At 39.2% G+C, this 21,083-nt stretch overlaps 1 pseudogene; it reads left to right on the top strand.

Moving 5' to 3' along the window:
• The first annotated feature begins 3,625 nt into the window (after window positions 1-3,625).
• Window positions 3,626-21,083, top strand: part of LOC140985895 (FT-interacting protein 1-like) — a 41,836-nt pseudogene continuing 24,378 nt past the window's right edge.

Here is a 21,083-nt window from a genome sequence, read left to right as displayed (position 1 = left end):
ACACACAAAACTAATGCAATAAAACACGTAAAAACAACACCTATCACTTGACTTTGGCTTGCTTCTTATACTTTTCTTGTTTAGTCATAAAAACATTATAATTTGTTTCCATTATTAACCTTCCTTCCTCTTGAACACACATGGTTATTAATTCATTTATTGACCACTTATCTTTATACGTGTTGTAGGAAATTTTGAAGGGTTCATTTTATTGTAGAAGATTTTTCAGACATTTTCACTTCAAGTGTCTTGAGTCAAGCTGCTATGTTCCGTATTTTACACTTGTGAGCCTTAATGAAGAGAATTCCATAATTAGGGTGCTGGAAAATGCCTTATATGAAGATTGAAACTGTTCATCAATAACCTTCTGTAATTTTTTAACATTATTATGCTGATCGAAAAAACCACGCATGCCAGCAAAGATTTTGATCTTAATGAACATTACACAGAGTTGATTATATTGCTCTCATTTTTCATAAAGATCAACATCATCTGGAATGTTGTTTTCAGTAATAACAGATGATTCGTCTTTCCGTTTATCATAATCAATATCCATCCACCCCAATTGAAGAAAAATTCTTTCTTTCCATATTTTATAATTATCGCCCTTCAGTTCGGGAATGTCACATTTCATATCAGAAAAATTCGTAGGTTGCATAACTGCATAAATTTATAATATGATTAAGATTTTTAAAATTTTTAGGTAATATCATGTTTTACCAATGTAAATCATGTTTTAAAAATCTAGTGACATAAAATTTACACGTGGGCTAAAATTTTAATCCAATGAGATTTTTTTTGGAACTTTATGATAAAACTATCAAAATATATTTTCCCTTAACTCATATGGGTAAATTATGAAAAATATAAATTTTGATATTTTAACCTAATTATTTATATAAATATAAGAAAAATCTTTGTTGGGTAAAACTTATTACGTTTATATAAATTAATTACAATTGATGTTCATTATGTGATCCAAATCCACTTTTTCATAATTAAGGATGTTGTGGCTATTCCCCAATTATTTACAATTATACGGTATATTGAACAAAATTTTGGTTTTACTTAATATTTTACATAATAATTATTTAGTGACATAATCGATATTTTCCAAGAGTGCTCTCAGGAAAGATAGGTGGGGCTAAGACCCTTTAAATACCAAAATCCTAGACAAAGCAATGTTCCTCAGGGAGACCAATGATAAGTCAAGGCAGCTTAAACCGATATATGAAGAACTCTCTCTGATTATATTTTCTTATGTTACCTAATAACTATTATTCAATTTAATTATCCACATTTATATGAATCTTTATAAGCTAAAACTTTTCATCAAATAGCTTTATATTCACATTTTTACTTGATATGTTTATTTTAAATTATAAACAACTTAGTATAATTTAATATGAACATAATATAAATCTTTGAGTTACCAAAATATTTTTCAATATAATTTACATTTAAAAACTTCAAGAATAAATGCAAACATAATATTAAATGTGCATGTTCATATCAAATAAATACCCAAAATATTTTACATAATATATAACATGCAAAATTAATTTATAAATATGTATTGGAAGTTGCACTAAATTTGGAAATATTAAAATCTATTTCCAAATCAATTTTTTAATTATTATTATTATTTTTAATTAAAAAAACTTTATAATAAAAAATTAATAAAGTTTTAAAATCTCTAACCAAATGATCGACAAATTCTTTGGTCTTCTTTCAAGTGGGTTGGCCATGTCCATTATATTTTATACCAAACTTCACATGGCTTATCAGAAAGAATTATCAAATGCCTATAGAACTCAATTCGGAATACATTATTTGAAGCAATTAAAACTTCAACTTCAACCTTGAGCAACGTCTCATTTACTATCCTTGTACTCTCAAAATTGTTTGCTCATCTCCTATAAAAAAATTCATAAACAAATCTACAATTTTCAAGATTTCAAACGAGAACTTCAAAGTGAAACTTATTATACTCAGAAAAAATTATCAGGTAAATTTCTTAATATTATTTTATCCGATCTTCAAGCTTCAAGTTTCTTATTTCTTACACAAACTTTTAGTAATGAATTTTTTGAAAAGTTCATTATATCGGATTTTTCAGAAAAATGAAAACAAATATATTCAAGGCATATGTATCAATGCTCCGATATCAAATGTTAGAGTTTTTCAAAAAATTCATGTTTCTACACAGTTATGAACAAACAATATGCGGAAGCGGATCGAGCGTTAACTTCGGCCATCGAATAATTTGTAAGTATTTTGTTTTCCTCCGATTGAAGCCTTGTAAGCATTCCAACTCTCTGTATATGGTGCATTTTTGTTTTTATGATGTGCGTGCTTAGGGACCTCAATCACCGCTATTTATAAGCATTTCCCATACCATCAATGAGTTGATCAGGAGCTCGAGAGTCAAAAGAAGGGGCGCATGCGTGTCTCAATTTTCTAAAGTTGAGGCGTTGCATGTACCGTTTGTCAAAAATGGAGGCTTATGGCTGTCTCCATTTCCTACACATTTATTTTTCTTTTGATATGGGCAATTTTTCTTACAGATCGATCATATGAGATATGTGAAGAATTATAAAAGTTACAAAATAATCAAAACAAAAATAACAAATGGTGTTCGAAAAATTTTCGAGATGGTGCTCAATCTGTGAACAAATGAAAAATAAATCCAAAACAGTGTTTTATTTGGCGTATCACATGGATTCATGATACTTTTTATAACTTTAGCACTGAGATAATACCTTCTTCCATTTTTGTATTAAACTTGAGCTTCTTCACAAAAAATTTCCTTTATTTACTTGTCAAGAAGACATATTTGCTTTTTGGACTAATGATTTTTATAGCATGAATTGCTTTGCTTCCATTTCGAAAACCAAACAAGCCACACCAAAACGATCCTACAAAATCTTCATTCCTTCGGAATCAGAGAATTTTCTTTTATTTTGACAAAACCAAAAGATTCCATCACAAATTTATTGAAGTTTCTGTTTATAGCAAAAAAAGACCAGTTCTAAAGATAAATTTTCATGAAAGAGTCAGATTCCCTTGCGTAAATATTGTTCGGCAAGGAGAGCAAGTTTACCAAGTTTCAAGTTGGAAAAAAGTCTTTTCTTTCATTTGTCAAAGGTGATATTGGCCTCAAAATTTATACCTTACCTATTTCAGATACCACAAACCATATATATGACCATCCTTGTCTTCCTCATCCTCAAAGCCCGGTTTCCGTTAATTCTTCCATCACAGGAAAAACCAAATCATGCAACTCTTCAATTGACTCAACTGTGCATAGTATTGAGCATTCGGAAACTGTTGTTAGCAGAAAGGTTCTAGCAAAGGAAACTAAGAAATTTATTTAAGAGAGCACTGAAATTAGAAAAAAAACTACTGATTTGATTTAAAAGTATCAATTTATGCAGCCAGCCAGGCAGCCATCATATTGCGGAAAAGATCACCAAAAGAAGTCGAATCAACTATGCATCATCATCAAGTTAATCCAAAAGCTCGTCATCTTAGTCATGAAGAAGATGAGTATGAGGTGAAATAAGTGAATCCCAATCTTGGTGAATGTTGGACGGTTGGTAGATCATACGATGGACGAGGGTGGATGAGTGGTGAAAGAATGACAAACACATTTGATCTTGTTGACCATATATTTTATCTTTATATGTTAGATTAGTTAAGGCCAAAGATCTTCCACCTAGCTCTATTACTAGTAGTTGTGACCCTTACGTGAAAGTGAAACTCGGTAACTATAAAGGAAGAGCAAAACATTTCGAAAAGAAGATGAATCCTGAATGGAACCAAGTATTTGGTTTCTCTGAGGAGCGGATCCAGTCATCGAGTTTGGAAGTTTTCATGAAGGATGAAGAAATGGTGGGAAAAGATGATTATCTTGTAAGGGTGGTTTTTGATTTGAATGAGATCCTAATAAGGGTTCCACCTGATATCCCTCTCGCACCTCAATGGCATAGACTTGAGGACCGGTGTAGAGAAGGGAAAGTGAGGGGAGAAATCATGGTTGTTGTTTGGATGGTAAATCAAGCTGATGAATCATTTACGGATTCTTGGCATGCTGATCTTGAATCTGTTTTTGGAGAGGGAGTTTTCAACATTAAGTCCAAAGTATATGCCTCTCCAAACTTTTGTACTTAAGAGTGAATTGGTCTCACGTACGATAACTTGATATAATAATATGAAAATAAGGTATAAAATTGGACACCGAAATTTACGTGAAAAACCCCTAAAATTATTAGGTAAAAACCACAAGCAAGATAAAAAGAATTCCACTATAATGTTTTTATGGTGTACAACCATTCACTGTGTTTCCAAAGAGAACACACACTCTCTCAATACAAGAGAACAAACACCTCAAAAATATTATAGAATTAAACACTCAAAACTACCGAATAATTTCGCTCAATAATGATGGCATCCAACCACCACTATCAATGCATTTAATGCATTTTCTGTGTTGCCATCCATTTCTTTGCTGACATTTTTCTCAATTAGAGATTTTATTGAAAATCAAATACATCTCCAAACATCTTTTCGATCTTGTCATTATCTGCTGCTTACATTTCCGTTAGACCACTTGAGGATCTACACTACTCAAACTTATCCGTATTTACTAGATTGGTCGGAAAATCAGATACATTGTTCTTTGTATGAATTTTCTGCATATCCACACTTCATTTATCTTCTACTTCTCACACAAAGTGAAATTGAACTTCGATGTGTTTCGTTCTGGAATGAAAGGCTGTATTCCTTGCGATGTGCAAGACACTTTGACTATCACAAAACAAATAAATTTTTTCTTGTTTGTGCCGATATCCGCCAATAACCTTTTAATCCATATTGCCTTTTTGCAACTTGAGTAGCTGCCATATATTCTGCTTCCGTCGTAGGTAACGCCACAAATATTTGAAGTTTTGAATCCCAACTTACTGCTCCCCTGCAAGTGTAAATACATAATCAGTAGTAGATTTTTTCTTATCAGGATCACCTGCATAATCTGAATCGACATAACTCCATAGTGTAAATCTGATCCTCCATAACATAATGTAGCATTTGAGGTACCCTTAATGTATCTAAGGATCCTCTTAACAGTACTTCAATGCTCTCGTCCAAGATTCTCCATATATCGACTAACTGTTTCCACTTCTTGAGCAATGTCCGGTCTTGTACAGATAATGACAAATATCAAAATTCTCACTGCTGATGTATATGGTACTCGAGACATCTTCATCCTCTCTGCTTCACTGCTAGACACATCTCGGAGAATAAATTAAAGTTAACAGAAAGATGGGTGAACATTGGCTTACTATATTTCATGTTGAAGCGTTGCAAGACTTTCTTCAGATAATTTTTCTGAGAAAACCAAATCTTTCTGTTACTTATGTCTCGGTGAACTTCCATGTCTAGAATCTTTTTTGCTAGTTTCAAGTCCTTCATATCAATTTTCATAGTCAACTGTGCCTTCAATCCTTGGACCTGCTCTTTGTTGGATCTTGCTACCAACATGTCGTCCACATACAATAACAAAATGATATACTCATCACCAGACCTCTTGAAATATGTACAAGGATCTGCACTTAGTCTGTTGTATGCAAGGCTCGTGATAAATGAATCAAATCTCCTGTACCAACACCTCAGCGTCTGTTTGAGACCATACAAAATTTTTTCAACCTACAAACCAAGTTCTCTTTGCATTTTTTCGCAAAACCTTCTGGCTGGAGTATATAGATTTCTTCTTCAAGATCTCCATGAAGAAATGACGTTTCCACATCTAGCTATTCTAGTTGTAAGTCAAATACCGCACACAATGCCAACACTACTCTAATTGTTATAAGCCGAACCACATGAAAAAATATATCATTGAAGTCAATGCCTTCTTTCTGAGCATACCCTTTTACGACCAGTCTAGCACGATACCGCTTCACTTGGTTATTGTCATCATTTTTTATCTTATAGACCCGTCTGTTATCAATGAATTTCCTTCCTCGTGATAGTGTAACCAGATCCCAAGTTTTATTCTTGTCCAATGCCTCCAACTCTTCTTGCATTGCTATTATCCGCAAGGATACATCCGAGCTTTGAGTAACCTCATAGAAACTCGATGGCTCACTGTAGAGCCCAGATTCAGTACACGTAAAACCTATGCATTTATTTAATTGTTAAATTATTTAATCAAGTTTAAAATGATTTTTGAGATGCATGATTTATGAAATTTGCATTATTTTAAATTATTTATGTTTATGTGATGCATGTAAAATGTTTTGTTGAGTTTCATGTTTCAGGCGATTATTCGATGCGGGATCGGGGAAAAGAGACCGGTGAGGATTTTGGTGATTTTAAAACGTAGCATTTTATTTTAAGTTAGGATTGGGGCATTTTAAATGATTTATTTAGTTTCTAGCATTTTTAAAGCCTAATTTATTTATTAGGTGATTTTTATGATTTTAAACTTTTAAAGATTTAGTACTTGTGCATTTTATTTTAAATTAGAGAATTTTATTAGAGGTTAGTGGGGAGTTAGTATTTTAATTACCTTTTTAATTATGTAATTAAGCAATTTTACTCTCCCTAATAATCAAAACACATGCACACACACACCTCCTCACACACACTTACACGGTTACACACACACATAATTTTCATTTCACCTTCATTTCATTTTTGAGAGAAAAATTTAGGGTTCTAAGAACCTTCAGCAGCAGACCCTCTCTCTGAAAATTCTTACAACAATTCACGTGTATTTTGTGCAAGAAATCGAGCCACAAATTGTCCCGGATCAACCCTCGCATCTTTCCCTCTTCGGTATCGTCTGTTCGGTAATTTTAAATATCAAAAGGCATGTATGTTCTTTCATTATTGCATCGATCTTGTCATATTACTCGTTTTGTTGTTTATTATGCGTGAAAATTTATGTATGTTGTGCAAAGTTTGAGCAGAAATGTGTTGGATCAATTTTGAAACGTTTTTGGATCTCAAAACTCAAAATTTGCTGTCATTTTTAATGCTGCGATTTTTCGATCGATTTTCTGAAAAAACTTTCAACATATGATATAACTTTTGATATCTTCGATTTGACACTAAATTAGAAATATTTGGATAAGAAATGAGTGCGTTATGATTGTTTTCGGGGGACTTCTCAAACTGCGTTTTTTAAAAATGCGTTCTTGATGTGTTCTTGAAGTTTTTGAGTTGCAGGCTTTGTTGGGCACTACCGAGCTTCTGCTACTGCATTAGATATGTTATGGGATGTATTTAGGTGTTATTTGGTGGTTCGTTTGGGTCGGGAATGGCTTGGGATGTAATAGAAGTCGTAGGAAGCGAAATGATGTCGAGGTTATTGTTGTATTGAAGTTGCTTGTCGATGCTTGGGGACTTTTGAGGTGTTTAACAGGTTTGAATCAATGTAATAGCATCCTAGGATGAGTCTCGAGCTGTTGGTTCATGGTCCCTAGGCTTGGATTGGAAGAATGAATCAATAAGTTAGTGAATTTTTGCGAGTTTGCAAGTTCAGAGGCTACCCGCCCTTCTCGAACCCAGACCCGGACACGGACACGGACATGGAGTCCGTGCCTTTTTTCCTTCAAAATTCAAATTTACAGCACCTACATGGACCCCAACCCGGACCCTTACACGAGGTCCGTGTACCCCTTTTAAATTTTTTTTTATGGATTGTTTTTGGGGTTTGATGTCATGATTTAGTACGATGATTAAACGAGTTCAAGTCACAAGAGATTTAGAACGTCATAAGGAAATTTGTCATTTTTTGGTGTGTGCATGACTATACGTCTAAGCTATGAAAGATAAGTGTTCGAACTCATGTTAGTATGTGCAGCAGTGGCCCCAAGAGAGATCCAACGAATCCCTCAACGCTATGTGAGTATGTTTGACGTGCAAAAGAATATATGTTTATGTTTTTGAGGTAAGCTAAATGTCTTGTGACCAAATTATGAACGGGTTTGGAAGTCGGTGAACGTGGCCGAGGACCTCTTCACCTAGGTAAAGCATGACCGGGTTTAGATCAGGATTGGAAAGCGGTAAAGCATGAGCAGAGACCAATCCACCCGGTAAAGCGTGAGCAGGGACCAATCCACCCGGTAAAGCATGACCAGGGATCTCCTGTATGTGATAGTGGATTTTCCCTGACAGCCCAATACTGTGGTTTAGTCTGATCAGGCACATTTATGTATGGGTCACTTGCTTTGAAACATATCTCTACGCAAAATGATGTTATGTATGCTCTAGTATGTATGATGCAAGTATGTTTAAGAAAAGTTTTATGATGATGACATGTCTACGTTTATGCTACTATGTTCATGTTTCAAGTATGTTTATGCTATTACGTTCAAGTTTCAAGTATGTAAGTCCTACTTTAAAGATGTGTGTGGTTTTATTATGTAATACTTGCTATCTCCAGTTTATACATGTTGTAAGGTCCAAAAATTAAGACGACGTAATCCAACTGCATACAAGTCTAGGAAATATGAAAAATAAGTAGTTAACTAATTTAATTGCTCGATTAATTTTGTGCCATGCATGATTTTATGTTAAATAGGATTTAATTGTCATTATGCATGAAATTGTATTTTTAAAAGGATATTCTATGTGCGATCGAGGAACGGAGACCGAGGGCTGAAAAACATAAAATGTTTTATTAAATAATTGTTTTTAATTATTTAAAATATGGGTGCTGGTCTGTCATATTGTTGAAAATAAGGAGTTTTGAGGTGATTTTATACGCCGGGACGTAATTTTTATCGGTGTTGGTTTTTCAACAAAAATGCAAACGTTTTGGCGACCCGGCTAGTAAATTCACAAACTTAATTAAACAATGCTATTTGAAATATTTTAATTAAATTCTAATTAAGCTTTAATGGGCCTAAATTATGCTTTATAGGCCTAAAGCTTTGTTAGTAAATTATTCAATTATATAATATGTAAACTCTTCCCAAAACACACAAAGTACACGCCACACACGCCTCATTTTTCTGAAAATTCACTCAAACTTATGGCACACACACACACCACAATTTGGGAAGGAATTTTCGTGAGGTTCAAGGAGAGTTCAAGCCAAAGATCTTGCTCCGTTCTTCGCAAATCGTCAACGAATAATCGTGAGTTTAAAATGCAAAGGCACGCCATATTCTCCTTTTACTCATCATCACACCATATTAAGATTTTATGCATGTTTTTTATAAAGAACAAGTAGCATATTAATTATTTTCGAAGTTGCATGCACAAGTGTTTCAAACTTAAATCTTTTGCTTCAAAAATCCATGTTTTTGTATGGTTTAAAGGCTTCCATGATATAGGTATTGATCAAGCATTTTTTTACATGAATTTAGACTCCTAGAACATCACCTAAACACCACACACGAACCGGAACCAATTGGAAAAGCAACTTGCTGTCATGTGAAGAATAGGGTTCGGCGTTGGGGTCTTCACGGCTAGGCTTGATCTTGGATTGGTTTCAGGGCTAGCCAGGGCCGTTGGGGAGTCAAGGGTAGGGTCCTAGCCATGCTAGGATTCGAAACAAGTGGGCTGGGAGGAGTCCTATCCATCAAGGACTCCTACCCGAGAAGAGTGACAAGTCACGCGCAGGTTCAGTGTATGCGCAGGGGTTGTGGGCTCGGCCAAGGGGGCTTAGGCTGGGCTAGGTCGACTCTTTGGTGTCCTAGGTGAGTGCACAATATGTTGGTCCAGGGGATAGGTCGGTTGCCTAAGTCCTAAAGGAGCAAGGAGAGTCCTACACTCAATTGAAGTTCTCGGCCATGCATAGGGGATGGGGTCGGGGGCTTTGGCTTTTGGCTAGGGATGGTTTCCGTGGGTTCCTAAGGTTCAGTAGGGTGTCTAATGGTGTTGGTCATGGTTTGGTTCAACATGGTTTGAGGTCGGTTCGAGAAAATCGAAAGATGGCTCGGGGTCGAAGTTTATAGGTCATATTAGGGTTTTCTAAACTAAAATAAATTGAAACACAGCTCACGGGGGTCGAGTCGTGGTTCACGAGGGCTAAAATAATATAAAAAGACTAAATTTTGAATTTAGAAATTTTATATTAAAGTTTGGGATTTTTCGAAATTAAAACACCTTCAAAACGTTTAATTACGAATTAATTAAAAAGCCTAGTTTTTAAGCTAAATAAAATTATGAGAATTTTAATTTAAGCTTAAATATTTAATGGGGACATGTTAGAGTCAAAGAAATCAAGGAAAAGTCAAAAACGTAAAATGTCACGTTCAGGGGTAAAACGGTCTTTTTACACCTTAAAATTAGTAAACATCATGGCAGTGCTCTAATTGCTGTTTTATATGCTAATATGATTATTTCACATGTTTATGAATTTTTATATGTTGAAATATGATTTTTAAATGTTCATGAATTATTATGGTTTAAATTGGACATTTAGAAGATAAGTTGCATGCTTGATTTCAAAATAAAATGATATTATGTGCATGTTTTTATTAAGTGATGGAAATACAATATGTGAAAGGATGTGAAGGGATTGTGACTAAATATGTTGATATGTTAGAAATATCGTGAGGGTTATGGTCCTAGTGGGAGCCTGACGATCGTATTTCCTTGGATACGTATACGAATACGAATATGTTAATGCGTTGGCCAAGACCCAGTTGACTGGTGAGAGTGTCGCTGGTGTCCCCGCCGCCCAGTACTGTGTTTTTATGTAGATGGATCCATCGCCCAATACGATTAAGAATACGAGTCACAATCACGATCTGAATTCAACAAACACGAACATGAATATAAATATGAATATGAATATGGATACGAATATGGATATGAATATGAATATATTTATGTCGATATGTTTATGTTTATGAAAATATTTAATTTTAAAGTTTATGTATTATTATGAAAATGATATTTTAAGTACAAGTATTTTTCACTGTTGTATGTGAACTATATTACGTATTACTTGTTATCAAGGATATGATGTATTGAGTCTTTAGACTCACTAGGTGTGTATGATGCAGGTGATATTAATAATTATGATGTTGGAGGACTTGATGGATGACTTTGCTGGACTGTCGGTGCACATGACCCGAAGACCAGCGCTTCTATTTTCCGCATTTAAGTTTATGATTTTACGTTAAAGATTTTTACGACATTTTATGCTTTTTGAGAGGTTTAGTATGGGCTACAATTTTCAACATTTATTACTTTTTAGGTTTGGTAAAACGTTTTACGATTTCATGTTTGACTACTCCCCTTGAATTTTTAAGTACTAGTTGAATGTTTTATTTTAAAATAGTGCAAAAGTATTTTTATGTATATGTATATGCAATGACCGAAAATGTGAGAGTTTTTTTTTAAAAAAATTCTAGTACTTTTTAAGAAAACGAATAAGCAGACGTTTCACATGTTGAGTCTTTAGACTCACTAGACTTGATCATTGCAGGTAAGGATGACTTTGAGGAGACGAGGGGTGGTGACCAATGAGCCAGCTTGGACTGAGCAGGAGGCTAAACCCGAGGACCGCCCATGTTTTTAAGAAATTATGCAATGTTTCAAATACTTTGATTTAATGTTATTTTTTTACAATATTTAAACAAGTGTTTTTAGCAAACTTTATTTGTGATATTTTCATTGCAAATATTTTGAATGATCAGTTTATTGTTATCTCAAATTGAAAGTTTCTATTTAAATTAAGAAAATTTAAAATTTTTTCGCAAATTTTAAAGTAATTCAAAAGTACGGTACATTACAGTTGGTATCGGAGCGGTGTTCTTGTAAAAGGTTATGCCTACTGCCAGTTGCGAGAAGCTCACGAAGTCACACCTCAAGTCTGTAAGTTTTAAAGTTTTAAATTCTTTCATGTAATATGTACCCAGTCATGATTTCAGCATGTGCATGTTTGAGTTCAAATTTCGTGCATCTTATGATATAAAATATTATGTTCATGCATATTGGGTTTACGTGTTGGGAAAATGTTGGAACAACATGCCTCCCAGGCGTAGGATTGTGCGTGAAGCAGGCGTTGAGAATAGGGAATTGAGCCCAGAATGGGGAGAGGGTCACTCCTCCTCGTCCACCCCCAGATATGCAGGCTCAGATTCTTGCAGGGATGACTCAGTTCTTCGCACAGTTTGCGGAGAACTAGGCTGTAGTGGATACAGGGGCGAGGCCCAGGCCAGAGGCAGTTTATGAGAGGTTCAAGAGGATGGACCCAAAGGAGCTCTCGGGGACTACTGACCCGATGATAGCGGAAGGATGGATTAAGTTCATCGATCTGATCTTTGCGTTTATGGAGCTGCAGGATGCAGATAGGGTCAGGTGTGCCACATTTCTACTGACAGGGGACGCCAGACTGTGGTAGGACAGCGCATCAGTGTCAGTGAACTTGCGAACACTAACTTGGGATGGGTTCAAGGAGGTTTTCTACTACAAGTGTTTCACTGAGTAAGTACGCTCCCGCCTGACCAGGGAGTTCATGACGTTTGAGAAGGGGTGTCACTTTGTACCCCTGATTGTGAATGATGCCCGGGAGAAGCTGAGGCATTTTATTGATGGGTTACGACCGATCTTGCGCCGTGATGTGAGAGTTGTTGGTCCTACAACTTATGCAGTTGCCGTGTCGAGAGCTTTGGCGACAGAATAGAACCAGAGGGACATCGAGGTTGATAGGCAGGGAAAGAGGCCCTATCAGGCACCTCAGCAGCAGCAGCAGCGACCTCAGTTTAAGAGGTATTTCCAGGGGAAGCAGGGAAACAGGCCAATTCAGGGACCGTCAAAAGGCAAGGGTCATATCCCTCAGTAGAAGGATCCTCAGAGACCCATTGAGTACCTAGTGTGCCCGAAGTGCTACCGCCAGCATCCAGGAAAGTGTTTATTTGAATCGAGCAAATGCTTCAAGTGCGGAGCCAGCGATCATATGTTGAAGGACTGTCCACAGTGGAGGCAGCCGACCCAGGGTAGAGTGTTCGCCATGCAGGCAGAGGAGGCGAACTCAGACACGACCCTGCTGACTGGTAACTAATTTAATTCAGCACCGCATTATTTTTGCTATGCATGTTTCGAATCTTTGATTTTGGAATTATTAGTGTGCTGGTTAGTATTTATGGTGTCTTTCATTGCATGAGGTTAAGGTTAGAATTGGGATATACATTTTGTAAGTTGTGCCAATGTCTCTCAGAAAATATTTTCATAAAGAGAGTAGCCACGAAGGCCCTGATAGATTCAGTGGCCACACACTCTTTTATTTTGGAGACGTTCGCAAATCATCTGGACGTCAAGTCTATTGGACTCGACGTGAGTTATTCAGTGACAGTCCCATCAGGGGAAGAGTTATCAGCTACTAGTGTGGTCAGAGACATCGATCTTGAACTGCAACACCTAGTGTATGCCGATCTGATTGTGTTGCCGATGACAGAATTTGATATCGTCTTGGGAATGGACTGGCTGAAGAAGAACAAAGTTCTTATTGACTTTCAGAAAAGGTCAGTACTAGTAAGGCCGTTAGGCATGGAGCAGTTTCTTTTTGAGCCGGACAGATGGAGAAGTTTCCCTCGCTTGATCTCCTGCATGTAGGAGCGGAGACTTATTCAAAAGGGTTGTCAGTCTTTCTTGGCGAGCATTGTTTAAACGCCTGACGCACCCACTCCGTCATTATCTGATGTACCAGTAGTCAGATATTTTCCTGAATTCTTTCCGGATGACGTCACAGGCCTTCCACTAGAGAGAGAGGTGGAGTTTTCCATTGACCTTGTGCCAGGCATCATGCCAATCTCTAAGGCGCCGTACCGGTTAGCTCCAGCTGAAATGTTAGAACTCAAACAGCAGATTCAAGAGCTTCTATGTAGAGGCCTAAAAATCCTTACTTGAAAATTTGCGGAAAATTTAAAATTTTTCTTTTAAAATAAATGGAGTGCCTCATTCATACCAAAAAAAATGATAAAATATTTAACGTTCAAAACAGCAGCGGAAGAAATTATTACTTGCCAAAATAACAAGTTAAAGTATTCAATAACTAATAAAATATTTGAGCATCAAAATGGCAAGTGCTGAAACTGAGGTCCTCGGGTGCCACTACTGCCGACTCGAGCTAGCTCACTGGTCCCCGCCCTCGATCCCGACATCATCATTACCTACAACAATCAAGTCTAGTGAGTCTAAAGACTCAACATGCATATATCGTAAATAACGAGTAAATATAGTAAAATTGCATGGGAGTAAAATTTCATGTCATGAGGCATATCGTAAAATGTCGTGTCATGATTAATTATAATACGTGCATAGCTGAACTGAAAATCATAGTGAAACTGTTTGCTCCTTGGAGCCCTGTACTGAAATAGCATATAATAATTTTCTGTGAGATTATGGTCTACGCAAGTGGTCCCTGAACTGAACTGAACTGAGCTGACCGATACTGGTGACCGGACCGATACTGGGGATCGGATTTACGTCTGATCAGACTACTGCCACAGTACTGGGTGAAACAACTGAACTGACCGGTAACTGGTGACCGGGCCGATACTGGGGACCGGACTTAAGCATGATAGTAAAGTGACCACAAGCAATATCGCATAAATCTCAAAATTTGTATTTTTGCACGTAATATAATTAAATAACTGAATTAAATATCCTGTACCCATTTTACTGCTTGGATTGGATCGCTCCCAGGCTCGCTGCAACCTAAATATGCCATGAAAAATATGCAATAGATTTATGGGACCAAACTATACAATAACCTTCAAAAATGTGACAATTACGCCTACCGACTTCGTATTAAATCATGACTCCGAGCCAACCCGAACCAACACTGAACCATCATGTAGTCATGATTAAAATACGTCTAAAATGATCAAATAATGCTCCTAAAATGGTGAGGGCCGAAATCTAGGTGAATGGAGGCCAAAACATGAAACGCTCTTTCGAGAGTCAATTTGGCACATCGCACCGTAAATTCTCGTACGACCTCAAAAATGATCCGAATCACGAACGGCCAAAAACATGACCTTCCTAACTCGATGAGGTACTGTCCAGTCCAAGGCCATGGGCTAAAAGCCAACCGAGAACTCGAACGAGCCACTGAACCGTCACAGCAAGTTGCTGTCCAGAAATACAGCAGCTGTGCTTTGGTTTCTTGTGTCGTTTGCGAGGCTAATGGCCATTGGGGCTTGAACCACCGACCATAACCTCTTACCAACATCCCAAGGAATGATTTGAACCATGGCTAAGGGCTTTAGACCAGCCACAATTCGAAATATTCCAGCAACGACCCAAACGTTACAACCGAGAACAAATTCTGCACGTAGGATGCATTGCTTTTGTTTTGCTGTCACGAATCGTTCCAATGGCCATTTGATTGACCATGACACGATCTAGACATCTAGGGGCATGGTATGAACCGTGGCTAAGGGCCATAGGCCAACCAAGATCCACACCATCCACCAAACCAAAATGACACATGCTGTAAAAATGAAGGGCCGAAATGGGGTAAGGGCTGTTCTTGATGTTTTAGTTGAAAACCGAGTAACCATGGACCGAGCCACCAAAAGGGCGACTTAGTCACGTCTTAGACATGCTAGGGAAGTGATCCAACCATGGCTATAAGCCCTTAGGGCAGCCAAGATCAGATTCATTTCCCTTTGACAGCAACATGAGAAAATCGAAACTCAATATGGCAAGAATGGGAAGCTGCTGTCATTTCTTGTTTCCAGTGGGTGTGGGGCTCGAATGAATGGACCAAAGTGATCCTAATACATCCTATTACATGTCTAGATGTCGCCTTGGGAGCCTGGAATCGAACCAATACCTGAAACCCACAAAACAAAGCAACCCGTGAAGCACAAGAGAAAACCGAAAAATTCTGCATGTTGCATTTTCTGAAATTTCTTGATGTATTTCGGTTCATGCATGAAATGATGATCATAAATCATAAAAATAATGATAGTATGACTTGATTGAAGAGTCAAGGAAGAATATATGCATGCCTGGTTTCGTTTGAAAGAAAAACGAAAAGAACGAGACGATCCGGCGCGGAGGAGGTGGAGCGTTTTCTTTTCTTGCTTGCTACTCGATTTTCTCTCCTAATTCTTGCTAGGATGCTCACGGTTTTTACACTCTGAAATGCCTCTGAATTTCGGTCATGGGGGAGGGGAAGTGATGGTTAGGAGAGTGAGGGAAAATGAGTGCAATATAGGTGGAAAAAGCAAGACCAAGTCTCCATTTTATTTTTTTGAAATTTGAATTTTGGTTGCTAACAAATATTTGTTGGGGAGAGAAATGGATGGGGTGACCGATTCTTCATGCTAGACTAGGTTAGGATATTGGTTAATAATTAATTAATTAAGGTGGATAAAGAATTAAAAAGATTAGTATGCTAACTCAACAAAGAATGGGTCAAAAGGTGATGAGTTGGAAATGACTAGTCTAGATACTAATGACCGAAAATTCAATAATATATGGAGGGGAAATGTTGATTATTTACTAAATTTATAACCCTTATAAGCCTTACCTATCCTTTAATTAATTTAGTGAACTAACCCCTTAATTATGGAACTTAATTGAATTTACTTTCTACTCACCTCAAGTTGCTTAAATAAATCCTCAAACCTCCTTAATAATTTAAATTAACTTACTTGCTAGCTAAAATAAATTCCGGAAATATTTTCTAAATCTTAAATTTTATCTCTAAACTCCAACTCCAGCCCGGCCTTACTGAAATAACTGAAAGGATAAAAATTTAAACTACTACGTAAAATAATTAAATTTAAATACTCATGCAATAAAAATCATTTTAAAATACTAGAATTATGCATGGCTTATACGTAGTCTAAGTTACGGGTTCTACACTTCTTCCCCCCTTAAAAGAAATTTCGTCCTCGAAATTAAGACTCACCGAATAACTCGGGGTACCGACTCCTCATCTCTGGCTCTGACTCCCACGTAGCTTCCTCCTCTGAATGGTTGAGCCACTTGACTTTGACTCGCCTAACCAGCTTGTTCCGAAGCTTCTTCTCCTGCCTGTCTAGGATCTGCACTGGCCTCTCCTCATAAGATAGGTTCGGAGTGAGCTGCAACGGCTCGAAGTTTAAGACATGCGAAGGATTCGCCATGTACTTCCTCAGCATGGAGACGTGGAACACGTTGTGTACTCCGGCCAGATTCGGCGGAAGAGCAACACGATAAGCTAGCGTCCCAACTCTGTCGAGGATCTCAAATGGTCCAATGAATCTCGGACTGAGCTTCCCTTTCTTTCCGAATCTCATGACACCCTTCATGGGTGCCACCTTCACGAAAACATGATCGCCCACAGCAAACTCTAACTCTCTCCTTCTCTGATCTGCATAGCTCTTCTGTCGACTCTGAGCAGTCCTCATTCTATCACGGATCCGGGCTACTACATCAACAGTCTGCTGTATAATCTCTGGACCCAACTCTGCTCTCTCTCCTACTTCATCCCAATGAACAGGAGATCTGCACTTGCGACCATATAGTGCTTCATACGGAGCCATTCCTATAGACGACTGAAAGCTGTTGTTATAGGTGAACTCTACCAATGGCAAGTTCGACTCCCAACTCCCTGAGAAGTCAATGACGCAAGCACGGAGAAGATCCTCCAAGATCTGAATAACTCGCTCTGACTGCCCATCTGTCTGCGGATGGAAAGCTGTGCTAAACAGCAACTTCGTACCCATGGTCGAATGCAAACTCTTCCAAAACGAGGAAGTAAATCGGGGATCTCTGTCAGACACGATAGAAACTGGAATGCCGTGAAGTCGGACTATCTCTCGGATATACAACTCCGCATACTGAACCATAGTGAAAGTCGTCTTAATAGGCAAGAAGTGCGCTGATTTGGTAAGACGATCTACAATCACCCAGATAGCATTCGATCCTCTGGCTGACTTCGGCAATCCTGTCACAAAATCCATGGTAACGTTCTCCCACTTCCACTCGGGAATAGGAAGAGGCTTGAGCAAACCTGCTGGTCTCTGATGCTCGGCCTTCACTAACTGGCAAGTCAGACACTCGGATACAAATCGTCTGATGTCTTTCTTCATCCCAGGCCACCAATACAATAGCTGTAGATCTTTGTACATCTTCGTACTCCCTGGATGAATAGAGTACGGCGACATATGGGCCTCTGATAAGATGTCTGCTCGGATAGAATCACTGCTAGGAACCCATATCCTGTCTCGGTATCTCAGTATGCCGTCGCTGACTGAATACAAAACACTGCCCTTGGCCTCATCTCTCTGCTTCCACTTGGCCAACTGCTCATCTGCTGCCTGACCACTGCGAATACGGTCAAGAAGGGAAGACTGAATGGTCAAGGTAGATAGACGGGGAACTCTACCTCGAGGATAAGTCTCAAGATCAAACCTCTGCATCTCAAACTGAAGAGGTCTCGAAACTGCCAAATGAGCCATCACTGCAACTTTTCTGCTCAGTGCATCTGCAACTACATTAGCCTTACCCGGGTGGTAGCTAATGTCACAATCGTAGTCTTTCACAAGCTCCAACCAACGCCTCTGACGCATGTTCAGCTCCTTCTGCGTAAAGAAATACTTGAGGCTCTTGTGGTCGGTAAAGATCTGGCACTTCTCTCCATACAGATAGTGCCTCCAAATCTTCAAGGCAAAAACTACGGCGGCCAACTCTAAATCATGGGTAGGGTAGTTCTTCTCATGAGTTTTCAGCTGTCTAGAAGCATAAGCTATCACCTTCCCATGCTGCATCAATACGGCGCCAAGACCGAGCTTCGAAGCATCGGTATACAGAACAAACTCACCGGGCCCTGACGGCATGGCCAAAACTGGTGCTGAGATAAGAGCTTGCTTCAAAGTGTCGAAGCTCTTCTGACACTCCTCGCTCCAAACAAATTTCACATTCTTCTTTGTCAGTGCTGTGAGTGGAACTGCAATCGAGGAGAATCCCTTGATGAACTTCCGGTAATATCCTGCTAGGCCAAGAAAACTGCGGATCTCGGATGCATTCTGAGGCACTACCCAATCTCTGACTGCTGCAACTTTCGCTGGGTCCACCTCAATGCCACTGCTAGAAACAATGTGGCCTAAGAACGCCACCTTCTCCAACCAGAATTCGCATTTACTGAACTTTGCGAATAGTTTGTGCTTCTGCAATGTCTGCAACACTGTAGTCAGATGCCTGCTGTGATCCTCCCGATTCTTGGAGTAGACGAGGATGTCGTCTATGAATACTATCACGAACTGATCGAGGTACGGCTGAAATACGCGATTCATGAGATCCATGAAGATCGCTGGCGCATTCGTCAAACCGAACGGCATCACAAGGAACTCGTAGTGGCCATAACGAGTCCTGAAAGCTGTCTTCGAAACATCAGCATCTCTCACTCTCAACTGGTGATAACCGGAACGCAGATCTATCTTAGAGAAAATCGAAGCTCCCTGCAACTGGTCAAACAGATCCTCAATCCTCGGAAGTGGGTATTTATTCTTCACTGTAACCCTGTTCAACTCCCGATAGTCAATACAAAGTCTCATCGAGCCATCCTTCTTCTTAACAAACAAGACTGGCGCGCCCCAAGGTGAGAAACTAGGGCGAATGAACTCCTTGTCAAGAAGTTCCTGAATCTGCTTCTTAAGCTCTGCCATCTCTGTCGGGGCTAGTCGATACGGCGCTTTTGAGATCGGAGCCGTACCTGGCATAAGCTCGATGGAAAACTCCACCTCTCTCTCAGGTGGAACACCAGAGACGTCCTCAGGAAAAACGTCTACGAAGTCTCTAACAATCGGAACATCTGAGGCTGACTGACTGGGTGCCTCGGGGACAGATATAAAAGTTGCTAAAAATGCCCGACACCCTCGATGCATGAGCTTCCTAGCCTGGATATAAGGAATAATGCGCGGTCAAGGAAAGTACCTGTCCGGCTCAAATAAGAACTGTGTCATCCCAGGCGGTCGGACTAAAATGGATCTCCGCTGAAAGTCGATCAAAACTCTGTTCCGCGATAGCCAGTCCATCCCCAGAATGATGTCAAACTCTGGCATCGGCAATAAGATGAGATCCGCATAAACAAGATTTCCATGCAGCTCAAGGTCTATGTCTCGGATCACGCTGGTGGCGGTTATCTCCTCTCCCGAAGGCAATGACACCGAATAGGCTACATCTAGCCCGATGGTCTTAACTTTGAGAAAGTTTGCAAAGACCTCTGAAATAAATGAGTGGGTAGCCCCTGAATCTATCAGGGCTTTGGTAGCTGAGCCAGCTATGAAAATTCTCCCTGTCATCAGCATGGTATCAGGGTTTGTCTCCGCAGCATGGAGAGCAAAAACTCTGCCTTGGGTAGGCAGATTCTTCCGGGGGCACTGCCGTAGCATGTGGTCCGTGCTGCCACACTTAAAACATTTCCCTGAGCCAAACATGCATGCTCCCGGATGACGGCGTGAGCACTTGGGACAGACTGGGTGCTCAAAGGTCCTCGGGACGACACGTCCCTGCTGCTGCTGCTGCTCCTGCTGAGGTCCTCCTCTGTTCCTGGGCGGGCCGTGATACGGCCTCTTATGCTGATGCTGGTGCTGCTGAGGAGGAGGACGACGGTGTGGTATCTGAACTGGTCGCTTTCCCAAGCGATCCCTCTCTATATCTTGCTGGTCCTGCTCTGCGGCCAGAGCTCTGGAGACGGCGACCTCGTAAGTAGTAGGGTCAGACACCCTAACATCACGGCGCAAGATCGGCCGTAAACCCACCAAGAAATGCATCAACTTGGCTTTAGCATCGTTCGCGATCAAGGGCACAAAGTGACAACCCCTCTCGAACTTACGGATGAACTCCGTAACCGTCAGATCCCCCTGTCTAAGGCTCATAAACTCCGTGGTCAATCGGGTGCGCACCTCATCCGTAAAATACTTGGAGTAGAATACCTCCGTGAAACGTGTCCATGACAGGGTAGCCAAGTTAAGGGCTACTGAAGCTCCTTCCCACCATAAGCGGGCATCTCCTCCGAACAGATAAGAGGCACAACGAACTCGATCTGCATCTCCAAGCTCCATGAACTCGAAAATAACCTCGAGGGACTTGATCCAGCCCTCGGCAACCATGGGGTC

Source organism: Primulina huaijiensis, chromosome 10 (assembly GCF_012295235.1).
Source record: "Primulina huaijiensis isolate GDHJ02 chromosome 10, ASM1229523v2, whole genome shotgun sequence".
Lineage (NCBI taxonomy): Eukaryota > Viridiplantae > Streptophyta > Magnoliopsida > Lamiales > Gesneriaceae > Primulina > Primulina huaijiensis.
Note: the sequence above shows the minus strand (reverse complement) of the source record. Positions and strands in the feature narration are given on the sequence as shown.